The sequence below is a fragment of the Dermacentor silvarum genome, unplaced genomic scaffold (genome assembly GCF_013339745.2).
Source record: "Dermacentor silvarum isolate Dsil-2018 unplaced genomic scaffold, BIME_Dsil_1.4 Seq668, whole genome shotgun sequence".
NCBI lineage: Eukaryota > Metazoa > Arthropoda > Arachnida > Ixodida > Ixodidae > Dermacentor > Dermacentor silvarum.
Window position 1 is genome coordinate 41,604 of NW_023606602.1, and position 11,883 is coordinate 53,486.

Consider the following 11,883-nt stretch of genomic DNA (forward strand, 5'->3'; position numbering starts at 1 on the left):
ACCGCGTTGAAGATGCTGGACCCCATCCACCATCTAGGTATTCGATTGTCTACAGGTGCCTTTAGGACAAGCCCTGTGGAAAGCCTTTACGTGGAATCCAATGAGTGGTCCCTCCACTTGCAGAGGACCTACACAGCTTTCATGTATTTTCTTAGAGTGAATGCAAACAGTGAACATCCCTCATATTCCACCGTAAATGATTTGTCCAGCTCCCACCTCTTTCATAACCGACCTGCAGTAAGAAAGCCCTTCTCGTTGCGTGTGAGAAGTCTGGCTGAGGAAATGGATGTCCCACTCTTTGAACATCGTCTAATGACACCCACTATACAGGTCTCACCGTGGCAGTGGCAGATTGTCGACTGTGATTTGTCATTTTTACATGTTACGAAGCACGCCCCGGTTGCACACATTCGAATGCATTTCCTCGAACTGCAGCATAAATACTCCTGTCCGGAATTTTACACCGATGCATCAAAGTCTCATGCTGGCGTCTCTTATGCAGCGGTTGGCCCATCATTTTCAGATGCCGACGCCCTGCACCCACAAACGAGCATTTTTACAGCAGAGGCTTATGCAATACTGTCGGCTCTTAAACATATCAAGGACTCTAAAATACCCAAAGCAATCATTTACACAGACTCGCTGAGCGTAGTAAAAGCTTTAAAATCTCTTAAAAGGCACAAAAATCCCGTAATAGTATCGCTTTATTCATTCATATGTAGTATTTATGCGTCTGGGCAGCATGTTGTGGTGTGCTGGGTGCCAGGACACCGAGACATCGAGGGAAATGTACTGGCAGACAGCTTGCCACATCCATCGAGGCAAAAGCTGGCAACACATCTATGCCCGTCACTGTTCATGATATGAAGCCATATCTACGCAAGAGACTTCGGGTCCATTGGCAGAGTTTGTGGGACGGCCAGACTCATAACAAGCTCCATTTAATTAAGCCCCATTTAGGAAACTGGCCATCAACCACGAAATCTAGAAGAAATGATGTCCTATTCTGTAGGCTCAGAATAGGACACACTTACAGCACGCATAATTACCTGCTGTCTGGAGGCGAACCACCAACCTGTACTAGATGCGGGGAAGCACTTACTGTACTTCACATCCTAGTACAGTGTCCATTAATAGAACCTGAAAGAAAAAAGCACTTTGTTCAAGCCTATAAAGAGAATATACCCCTTCACCCAGCTATGTTTTTACATAATGACCCGATATTTCCGCACGATTCAGTTTTAGCCTTTTTAAACGACCTCGACATTTTGCAAGTTTTTCGCCCGAGAGATTCGTAGTGGCATCCTCTTTCAGAGGACGCCGCTGCGACAGCATATTTGAAATGCACTCTCCTCCAGGCCCTTGCTTCTAAGGGTCCCTGTGAGGCAGTAGTGCCTTGTATCCCTTGCAACTTTTTTATACTATATTATATTCATTGCGCCTCTATCACGTCATTGTCATGATCTTAGTATTTTGTCTTTTACGCACCTTTAGTGCGCAGGATTTTAGGCCCCTTTACAGCCACCCTACACCTATCCACTGTCACTGATAATACATTGCTCACTCAGTACACCACGTCTTGGCGCTCTTTGGCCATAGCTGGCCCTTGCGCCACAAAACAACATATATCATCATCATCATCAGCTCCTCGACCCGCATCTACAGAGCCCATATTGGCCAATCATAACATGTATTATTAGATAAGCGTTTACACATTTTTACAGTTTTTACAGTTTTATCCATTAACATCACTAACATTACTAACCTTAGTTTTTAGCCATTTCGTTATTTTGGAATTTTATTGTATACATTTTTATCCGTTATATCTTTAGTTCTGCAACACACGATTATGATGTATGTAACTAGCATTATAAAAAATTCGCTTCCACAGCGATGTCAAGAGCTTTCCGGCTGTACATGCTATAGCAAGTCAACTAGTCTCCTGTCAAGTCTCATCTTGGACCCTGGACCTGGACCCGGCCATGCTTGGACCTCCTTTGCCCTACCCTCGGGATCGGCCCACCCCGGGTGTCTCGCTGGGTTACTGGCAGACTACCTGGTTACGATCACGGATCCTGCTGTGGTGCTGACGTGGACCTTACTGGAGAGTCTCGCTGGGTTTCTGGCGGACTATCTGGTTGAGATCACGGATCCTACAGTGGTGCTGACGTGGACCTTCCTGGCTGGTCTGCTGGTGGTCTGCCTGGCTGTGATCACGGGTCCTGCCGAGTACAACCTGCTCGGTTGCAGTGCACTCCAGGCGTCTTCCCTGGGGGCTTCAGCGAAGCGGCTGATGAACCTGGCACTGTCCGGGTCTTCATTGGCGCTTCCTGCAACTGCTAAGACCCTACAAGCCTGCCGAAGAGTCAGTTCCCTTCACTGATTCCTGGCTCCACCAGAGTGCAGCAGCGCTCAGCGCCAGCTGCACACAACTAGTGCTACCAGTTCCTACCTGTAACCCCGAGGCAACGCAGCCAGCGACCGCGCGGCAACGTCCTCATCACCATGGATAATATGAGTGAGACACCCTCAAGGGAAAACTGTTTCCTTTTTAATGCGCCTGATGGTGACATTTCGATTGATGTTTTGATTGATGCAGTTGAAGCCGCCGCTGGGGACGACAGCGTACTGGCACTGCAACACATGGGGTGGTTCCAAGTTTCTAGTATGTACAAGAAACTCAAGTCAGGCAACGAGACTAATGGTCGCAGAAGGTTTCCGGGTGAATCGCGTGAAAGTGCCAGTAGAAGCTGTCGGCCCACCTGTCACTTTTGTTAATGTATACCGATGTCCGGTATACTTGCCTGCCGACACCCTGTCATATGCGTTGCAACCATATGGCAAAGTTAAAAGTGTTGCTTTTGCGAAGGTAGCAAATAGAAACAATAAGTTGAATGGAGTAAGAGTTGTACGCATTGAAATGGCTAAGCCCATACCCAATTTCCTTACGATTCAAGGAAATAGGGTAATCTGCGAATACCGCGGCATGCGCCGCGTTTGTGCGAGGTGCGGTAACGATATCCATATGGCGACTTCGTGTACCGCCCCCTACTGCAAGCGTTGCGGTGTGTTTGGACATGAGGAAACCGGGTGTGACGAGGAATGTAGAAAGTGTGGTGGACGCCATGGTACCAAGGCGTGCTTTCGCGGAAAAACATACGTGAAATCGTATGCTGGTGCTGCATGGCAACAACCACTTGCAGAACAGACGCCATTGGGAAACACGCAATTAGACAAAGATTTCCCCCCATTGCCATCATTACCAAAAATGCAAGTGCTTCAGCCCCGTGTTTCAAAGTCACCAATCAAAACTCATAATTACTGGGATGGTGAGGTCTCAGTACAAAATGAAGATAGCAGTGAAGAAGCATCAAACAAGGCTACAAAAGAGTTCAGTACAAGCGAACTGTCGTCTGCATCCTGCACAGAGAATGCGGACACATCTGATACAGCAGTGATTAAGGAATGTCCCTTAGTAAACATGTCTGAGACCTCCTCCCGTGACACAGACAACAGCGTATCAGAAGACGCAGTAGAAAAAAAATGAAGAGGACACGCCTGAGTCACTTTGCCCAGAGAGGCAAAAGAAAAAACCAACAAAATCGGCATTGATTTCCAGCAGTGAAACTTCTAACGGTGAAGCAAGGCAGGTGATGCCCCCCCCCCCCCCCAAAAAAAGATAACCCGAGAAACATTGATCAAACTGATCCTAAACGAAACACAGCTGTGAGTGAAGATGGACCATCCAATAATGACACACCGCAAGGGGTTCAATCATCTGGAAAGCAAAGGCTCCGCTGAAGATCCAGAGGGAAAGGAGAAAGAAGGGCAAAATCATCAAAAGAACGCGGTAGTCCAAACACGCTTCGGCGACCAAAAGATGAAACGACCAGCACTGATGGTGATACCAATCAAAAAACAATAAAAAAAAACAAAGAAAACATTCACCGTCGCCTGACTCGTCGGCTAGTGACATGGAAGTCATGCGCGAGCTGGAGCAAAGGGTGGAAGCCCTTTACTCTAAACATATCGTTCAAATGATAAAAATATAGAGTGTGGGGAGCAAGTGAGAGAAGCCTTTTACCCTAAAATTAAGATCTCTGATGTTAAAATTACAACTCTTGCGTACAATAATTGTGACTGTATTAAATGTAATTCTCACTTCAAATGATAGTTGAAAGACTCCAGTGCATGTCTTTTAATGTTAGGGGTTTCCGAAATCCAGAGAAACAGAAACAATTGATTAGTTTAGCCCGAGAAAAGGAAATTGATAATATTTTCTTACAAGAAACAAACTGAAGAAGGAAGAAGAAGAAGACCGAAAGCGGATGCGTTTCACGTCGGCTCCGTAAACTTGGAATGATTGCCGGCGGTTTTTCGACTATAACGAGAAAATTCACATCGCAGGAGAAGCAGGAAGATCCAAGGATCACCTGGACACCTAATCAACCAGGTGGGCCATTTCCAGCAATCATTGCAAACAGTTTGCCACGCCGACTGGGAAGCCTAAGCCTAGCGATAGCATCCCCGTCGCGATGTATCACCAGCCGCGATGGCTGACGTGCTGAGCCTAACGCCTCTAAACATGCCAAACATGGACGTTGTACGTGTAGAAGGCGAAGATATTCAACCATAAGAGTTTGGACCAAGGCCATTGGTTCGAAATTAAAAGAAATCATCGAAGACTCACTGTTGACGTGGACCGGCCACGTAGTGATAAAACACCACTTCAGCGAGCTAACGAAACCTCATGGAACAAGAAAAAGGGCAGTCGGCAGATTCGACAATTAATCGTCGCAAGCCGCATGCCACACTTACCAGTAGACGACTACAGGATCATTATTAGACCAAGAGGGGGACTCAACGTCACTGAACACGGTACAGACCGCATCTACCACAGCGTACGACGTGCTGCAAATGTTGAACGTACAGCGGATGAAGAAGATAATCTTTGCCTCAACCAGAAGCAGAACATTATAGTCCTCAGCACACCATCAAAAGAAAGAGCCAAAATGTATGTCGCGATAACCAGTCTGAGCATTGGGAGCAAGGAATATGAAGCCTGTGCTTATCGCGCAGCACCGGAGAACACCTCGAAAGGAGTCATCCGAGGTATCTCTGCCGATGAAAGCCCGGAAGACATCGTTAGGAAGCTGGTCACTCCACGTAGCCCAAGCGTCCTCTACGCCAAACGTATGGGCAATACAAACAACGTAATCGTCCTTTTTGATGGATATTACGTTCCTAGCTATGTGAACAACGGAGCTGCGCTTGTTCGATGCGCACTTTACAAGAAACAATTTGACATCTGCTACGAATGCGGAAGACTTGGACACCGAGCGGACGTATGCCCTAGAGCACTGCACGGGCCCGTTTTTACATTGGGTGGCCCGCCCGAGCCCGATCAAAACTTTTATGGCGAGACCCGGGCCCGGCCCGGGCCCGGAAATAATCTACGTTACCCGCCCGGCCCGGCCCGCCACCCCTTTACCTTAAGCCCGAGCCCGGCCCGAGCCCGACTCGAAACCGGCCCGAACCCGGCCCGAGACCGAAAAATACATGTTTTTCAGAGTTGAGAAGCCCGAGAATAACTCGCAGAAAGCCCGAGCCCGGCCCGGGCCCGCTTCTAAAGACCCGAGCCCGGCCCGGGCCCGGGTCAAAAAGCTTACGCCGTGCCCGAGCTCGGCCCGAGCCCGTGAAAAAACTCCTCTACCCGGCCCGGCCCGGCCCACGGGCCGGGCCGGGCCCGGGCTTTCGGGTAAGCCCGAGCCCGTGCAGTGCTCTAGTATGCCCCAATCCTACTGACAAAATTTGCCGGAGTTGCGGCAGCAAGAATCCAAAGCAAGACCACGAATGCAAAGCAGAATGCCAACTATGTGGAATTGACCACCCGACCACGGATAAACGATGCCAAGAAAGGTACCGAATCCCATACCTCGTCAAAAGACGAAGATAGGAACGTGCCCGGAGAGAGGAACAAGTGGAATACGAGAACTACGTCGACAACCAAAGAAGCCCAAGTACAGCCAGCAGGAACAGATCGGGTTCCCTCCCAAGAACCAGAAGCAGATCACACTCCGGCAACCGATCAAGGTCAAGGTCCAGACCCCGCAGTGGCAACCCCACCAAGTCACCCCAGGCCATTGGCAACAGCAAGGGCACTATCGGCAACCACACCACCGGACCCCCATCACAGGTGAGCTGGGCTGACGTGGCTTCCGGGGCGCGCGCGGAGGCAGAGGCTGCACTTAACACTATAAATAGAGCGTTAGAAAAAGAACTAGCACAGATGAAACAAATGATGCTAGAACATCATCAGCGGATTGTCGCTCTAGAAGAAGAAAACAGTAGACTGCGGAAAGAGAACACTAGTCTTAAAAACGGGCAAGGTGTCACACTAGATAGTATTGAGGAAAAAGAGGCAGACATGGAGGAAGAGGCTAACGTGCCAGCCAAACGCAAAGCCAGAGACGATACCAAGACGATCGCAGTTAAAAAGACCAAATCCGTTAAACCTCTTGAGAAAAGACAGGATGAACTCGAAAGCAAAATTGACATTCTAAAAAGCAAGCTAGATATCATAAGTACACAGTTTACAGATCTGGGCACACAAATTACCCAGCAAGTTACACAGGCTATTATGACGCAAATAGAACAACAATTTAACACAATTAATACTAAATTTGCCGACATTGAATCTCGTATGAAGACGTGGGGACCGCAAACCAGTGGAGGTGGCCCCATCAAAACAACCAGTAAGCCATATAATAAACCCTCGACACCTACGGTGGAGGGAACCGGAAAACTGTAGCTGCCACCATGGATCGACACGACCATTATACTATCTGGCAATGGAATTGTCGTGGATACAGTAGAAAAAGATCCAACTTACATCAACACCTAATTAATAAGGAACATCCTGATGTCATAATGCTACAGGAGCCACACTGTAAGGCCAAATTATCTGGGTACAGATCATTCTCTAGTGCCGACGGGGAGACGAGAGCTGTCACCACTCTAGTCAAACGTAGGTACACGGTCGTTCAGTATGATACAGGCATTGCGGATGTAGACAATATATTGTTACGGTGAAGGGAAAGAAGAAGGTGACGCGAACGAGAGGAAGACGAAGTCTCTGGCCGTTGCCTGAACGCCATATTTCTTCGCTTGTAAATATACATCCTTCTACACTCGTGGGCCTGCTTTCTTCCTGCAACATTTTGGTGGAAGGTGCTGGGTACAATCACGGAACTTCGCAGTGGACGTCATCTACCTGCCGCCACAATGGCAGATCAACCGACACAACCGACAACGCCTCAGCAGTCCACGCCAACGGTCATCCTCACTCATCTGCGGGACCCGGGGACATTTTGTGGCACGGACAACACCGACGTCGAGGACTGGCTTGTGATGTGCGAACGAGTGTGCGACAACAACAGGTGGGGTCCAACAATGATGCTAGCAAACCTCATGTTTTATCTGAAAGGAACTGCGAAGCAATGGTACGATACGCATGAAGCTGACCTAACAAGCTGGGATGTCTGCAAAGAAAAAATGCGTGACCTGTTTGGCAGACCTGTCGGTCGTCAGTTGGCAGCAAAAAAAGAACTTGCATGCCGCGCTCAGACGTCCACAGAATCCTATGTCGTGTACATACAGGATGTGCTGGCTCTCTGCCGCAAGGCTGATAACACCATGACCGAGGCGGACAAGATTGGTCACATACTAAAAGGTATTGCAGACGACGCCTTCAATCTCCTGATGTGTAAGGATTGTGCCACTGTGGATGCAATTATAAAGGAGTGCAGGCGCTTCGAACAAGCGAAAGGCCGCCGCGTCCCTCAACATTTCGACAGGCTGCCCAATACTGCCGCGACATCTTCGTGCGCAGACCCGCCGCGGTTCGTTCAGCCGACAGGATCAGAAGATCTAACGCGTATCGTTCGCCGTGAGCTTGAGGCCATGGCTCCGGCTCCACTTCGTTCCGACTGTCGGGAAAGTGTGCCCGCTATCTCGCTTATACAAGCGGTCGTTCGGGAAGAAATAGCGAGTTTGGGCATTCCATCTCTCTGCTCGGTCCGCCGTACGAACACCTACCAGATTTCTCCGGCCGCTCGCTCCCAGACGCAAAGCTTCCCGCCACTCCGCCGCAACCCCGCTGACTGGCGCACACCGGATGACAGACCCATCTGTTTTAATTGTTCCGGTATTGGACACATCGCCCGTCATTGCCGTAATCGCTGGTCGTCGTCTCCTCGGTGGTCGTCTCCGAGTCACTACCGCCAAGTACCAGACAATCGCACTTTCTCGCCCTACACGCCGCCTCGGAACATCAACGCCGACAGTGCTCCACCAAGATCCAGCCGCTCTCCGTCTCCGCAAGGCCGTCGGTCCCGTTCGCCTCTCGTTCACCGCTCTTCGTCCCCATCTGCAACCGGTCGCTTCCCTTCGGGAAACTAGGCGGTGCAGCTCCCGGAGGTGAAGCTGCAACTCCGACCCGGCCCACAAATCCTCTGTTGACCCTGCCTACACGTGGAAACCTACTGGACATTGAAGTTGATGGTGTTCCTGTCACATCTCTCGTTGACACAGGAGCGCAGCTTTCGGTTATGAGCGCTGCTCTCCGCCGAAGGCTCAAAAAGGTTCTGACTCCCGCCGTACCGTGCACTGTGCGAGTCGCCGATGGGAGTACTTCACCTGTTCTTGGAATGTGCACAGCACGTGTGACCATTGCGGGCCATTATAGCGTTGTTTTATTTATCGTCCTCGAGCAATGTCCACACGACCTAATTCTCGGCCTCCACTTCCTTCCTTTCGAAACACTCTGCCCAAATTGACTGCTCCGCAGGTGTTGTACAGCTGGATCTGCCGCTTCCTGCCGACGCAGACGCAACAACTTGTGCTTCACCCCGCTTATGTTCTGCTGAGTTTGCACGGCTGTCTCCACAGGCGGCTACCAATGTCCTCCTGACGCCCTGTCCTCCCGTACCTGATGGCGAGTACGTCGTGTCTCCGCTTACTGACGTGGTTTTGTCACGAAATATTACCCTACCGAGCACCTTAATCCGGATCCTGGAAAACTGCGCTCGGGTGCCCATCCTCAATTTTGGATTTTCGACGCATGTGCTGCCACACGGCATTGCCGTCGCACTTATCACTCCTTCGGATGAATTTGAGATTTCTTCTTTGGCCTCCGAATCCTTCCTGAGTACCAACGCACCTTTGTCACCCATTCCTTCGTGCTCGACGCCTGCGGACGATGTTTGTAAGATGATCGCCCCTGACCTTCCTTCCGAGCAAAGAACAGCTCTTCGTCACCTCCTGTCATCTTATCGGGATATCTTTGATTTGGACGACCGTCCACTTGGTCAGACATCTGTTGTCACGCATCGCATCAACACCGGTGACGCCAGCCCCATTCATAGGCGGCCATATCGTGTCTCCGCAACAGAAAGGGCCATAATCCAGAAGGAGGTTGACAAGATGATGGACAAGGACATCATTGAACCTTCCAGTAGCCCGTGGGCATCACCGGTTGTCTTAGTAAAGAAAAAAGACAACTCGTGGCGCTTCTGCGTTGACTACCGTCACCTCAACAAGATAACAAAGAAGGATGTTTATCCCCTGCCTCGCATTGACGACGCTCTTGACTGCCTTCACGGATCCCAATACTTTTCATCAATTGACCTCCGCTCCGGCTATTGGCAGATTAGCGTCGACGAGATGGACCGCGAGAAAACCGCCTTCGTCACACCGGACGGTCTGTACCAATTTAAAGTCATGCCCTTTGGATTATGCAATGCGCCAGCTACATTCGAGCGCATGATGGACTCTCTGCTGCGCGGCTTGAAGTGGTCTACATGCCTCTGTTACCTCGACGATGTGATTGTGTTTTCGTCGAACTTTGAGAGCCACCTGAGGCGCCTCACGACCATACTCTCTGTGTTTCGCAGGGCTGGCCTTCAGCTAAACTCCTCCAAGTGCCATTTCGGTCGCCGTGAAATTACCATGCTCGGCCATCTCGTAAACGCCGCCGGAATCCAACCTGATCCACAGAAAGTCCACGCTGTGCGCAATTTTCCTGTACCTTGTTCCACAAACGATGTCCGTAGATTTCTGGGCTTATGCTCTTATTTCCGGCGATTTGTGAAACAATTTGCCGACATCGCTCGTCCTCTCACTGACCTTCTTAAGAAAGATGCCTCTTTCTCTTGGGGACCACTGCAGGAGCAAGCCTTCTCTACCCTGATCGAGCGGCTTACAACCTCCCCGATTCTGTCACACTTTGACCCTTCTGCGCCTACTGAAGTACGAACTGACGCGAGTGGTTATGGCATCGGCGCTGTCCTCGCTCAACGCCAACAGGGCCACGACCGTGTCATCGCTTACGCCAGCCGCCTTCTTTCCACGCCCGAGCGAAATTACTCCATCATTGAGAGGGAATGCCTCGCGCTCGTATGGGCGGTCGCGAAATTTCGGCCGTACCTTTTCGGTCGGAGCTTCTGCGTCGTAACCGATCATCACGCCCTCTGCTGGCTCTCCTCTTTGAAGGACCTAACTGGACGACTTGCACGGTGGGCATTGCGTCTACAAGAATATACATTTTCTATTACGTATAAGTCAGGGCGCCTGCATAAAGACGCAGACTGCCTGTCCCGCAATCCCGTGGATCAACCGGACGATACCGATGCAGACTCGGACATCAGTATTCTGTCTCTCTCCGGCTTTCTCCATATTGGCGACGAGCAACGCCAAGATCCTGTTCTTCGAACACTTATGGAACGCCTCAGCTCCTCGCCTAATGACCCGTCTCTGCGGATGTTCACCTTGCGCGATGGAACTTTATACCGTCGTAGTGTTCGTACTGATGGCCCGGAGCTGCTCCTAGTCGTTCCAAAGCACCTTCGACTGGCCGTGCTCCAGCAACTTCACGACGCTCCTACTGCTGGACATCTGGGCATCACTCGTACTTACGACCGCCTGCGGCGCCGCTTCTTCTGGCCTGGCATTTATCGCTCTGTGCGCCGTTATGTCACTTCTTGCGACCTGTGTCAGCGCCGCAAGACGCCTGCTATGCCTCCTGCTGGTTTGCTTCAACCAATTGCTATCCCTACAAAGCCCTTCTTCCGTGTGGGCCTCGACCTCCTTGGCCCCTTTCCTATTTCTATGAAAGGAAACAAATGGATTGCTGTAGCAGTACAATCACCCAGCACTGGTTACGCTCGCGATGCTATTGCCTTAGCCGCCCAGGCCCGAGAGGTCGCGCGTCATCGCCTCACAGTCTCGCAAGCTTCTCAAAAACGACGCTACGACCTTCGGCACCGAGACCACCATTTTTCACCTGGTTCCCTTGTCCTTCTCTGGACGCCTTCACGTCGAGTCGGCTTGTCGGAAAAACTCCACCCCGTTATTCTGGTCCATACCAGATCTTACGACAACTGTCCGACGTGACATACGAGATCGCCGCAGTCGGTCAGCCTTCAGTGTCTCCCAACGTCACCAGCGATGTTGTTCACATCGCCAGGCTCAAGCCCTATGTCTCCCCATTAAGCGACGCTCCATAACCTGCACCGGGACGGAGCTAACCCCACCGGGAGGGTGATGTTACGGTGAAGGGAAAGAAGAAGGTGACGCGAACGAGAGGAAGACGAAGTCTCTGGCCGTTGCCTGAACGCCATATTTCTTCGCTTGTAAATATACATCCTTCTACACTCGTGGGCCTGCTTTCTTCCTGCAACAATATTAATCGAGTTAATACCTGCTAGAAAAAACAATCAAAGCCTATTTGTCCTTAATGTTTATAGTAACCCAAGAAACCGACTTCCCCATTTCCGATCACTTCGCCGCAAGACCCTCACTATCGCAAAAGGCAGAGCCTTAGTT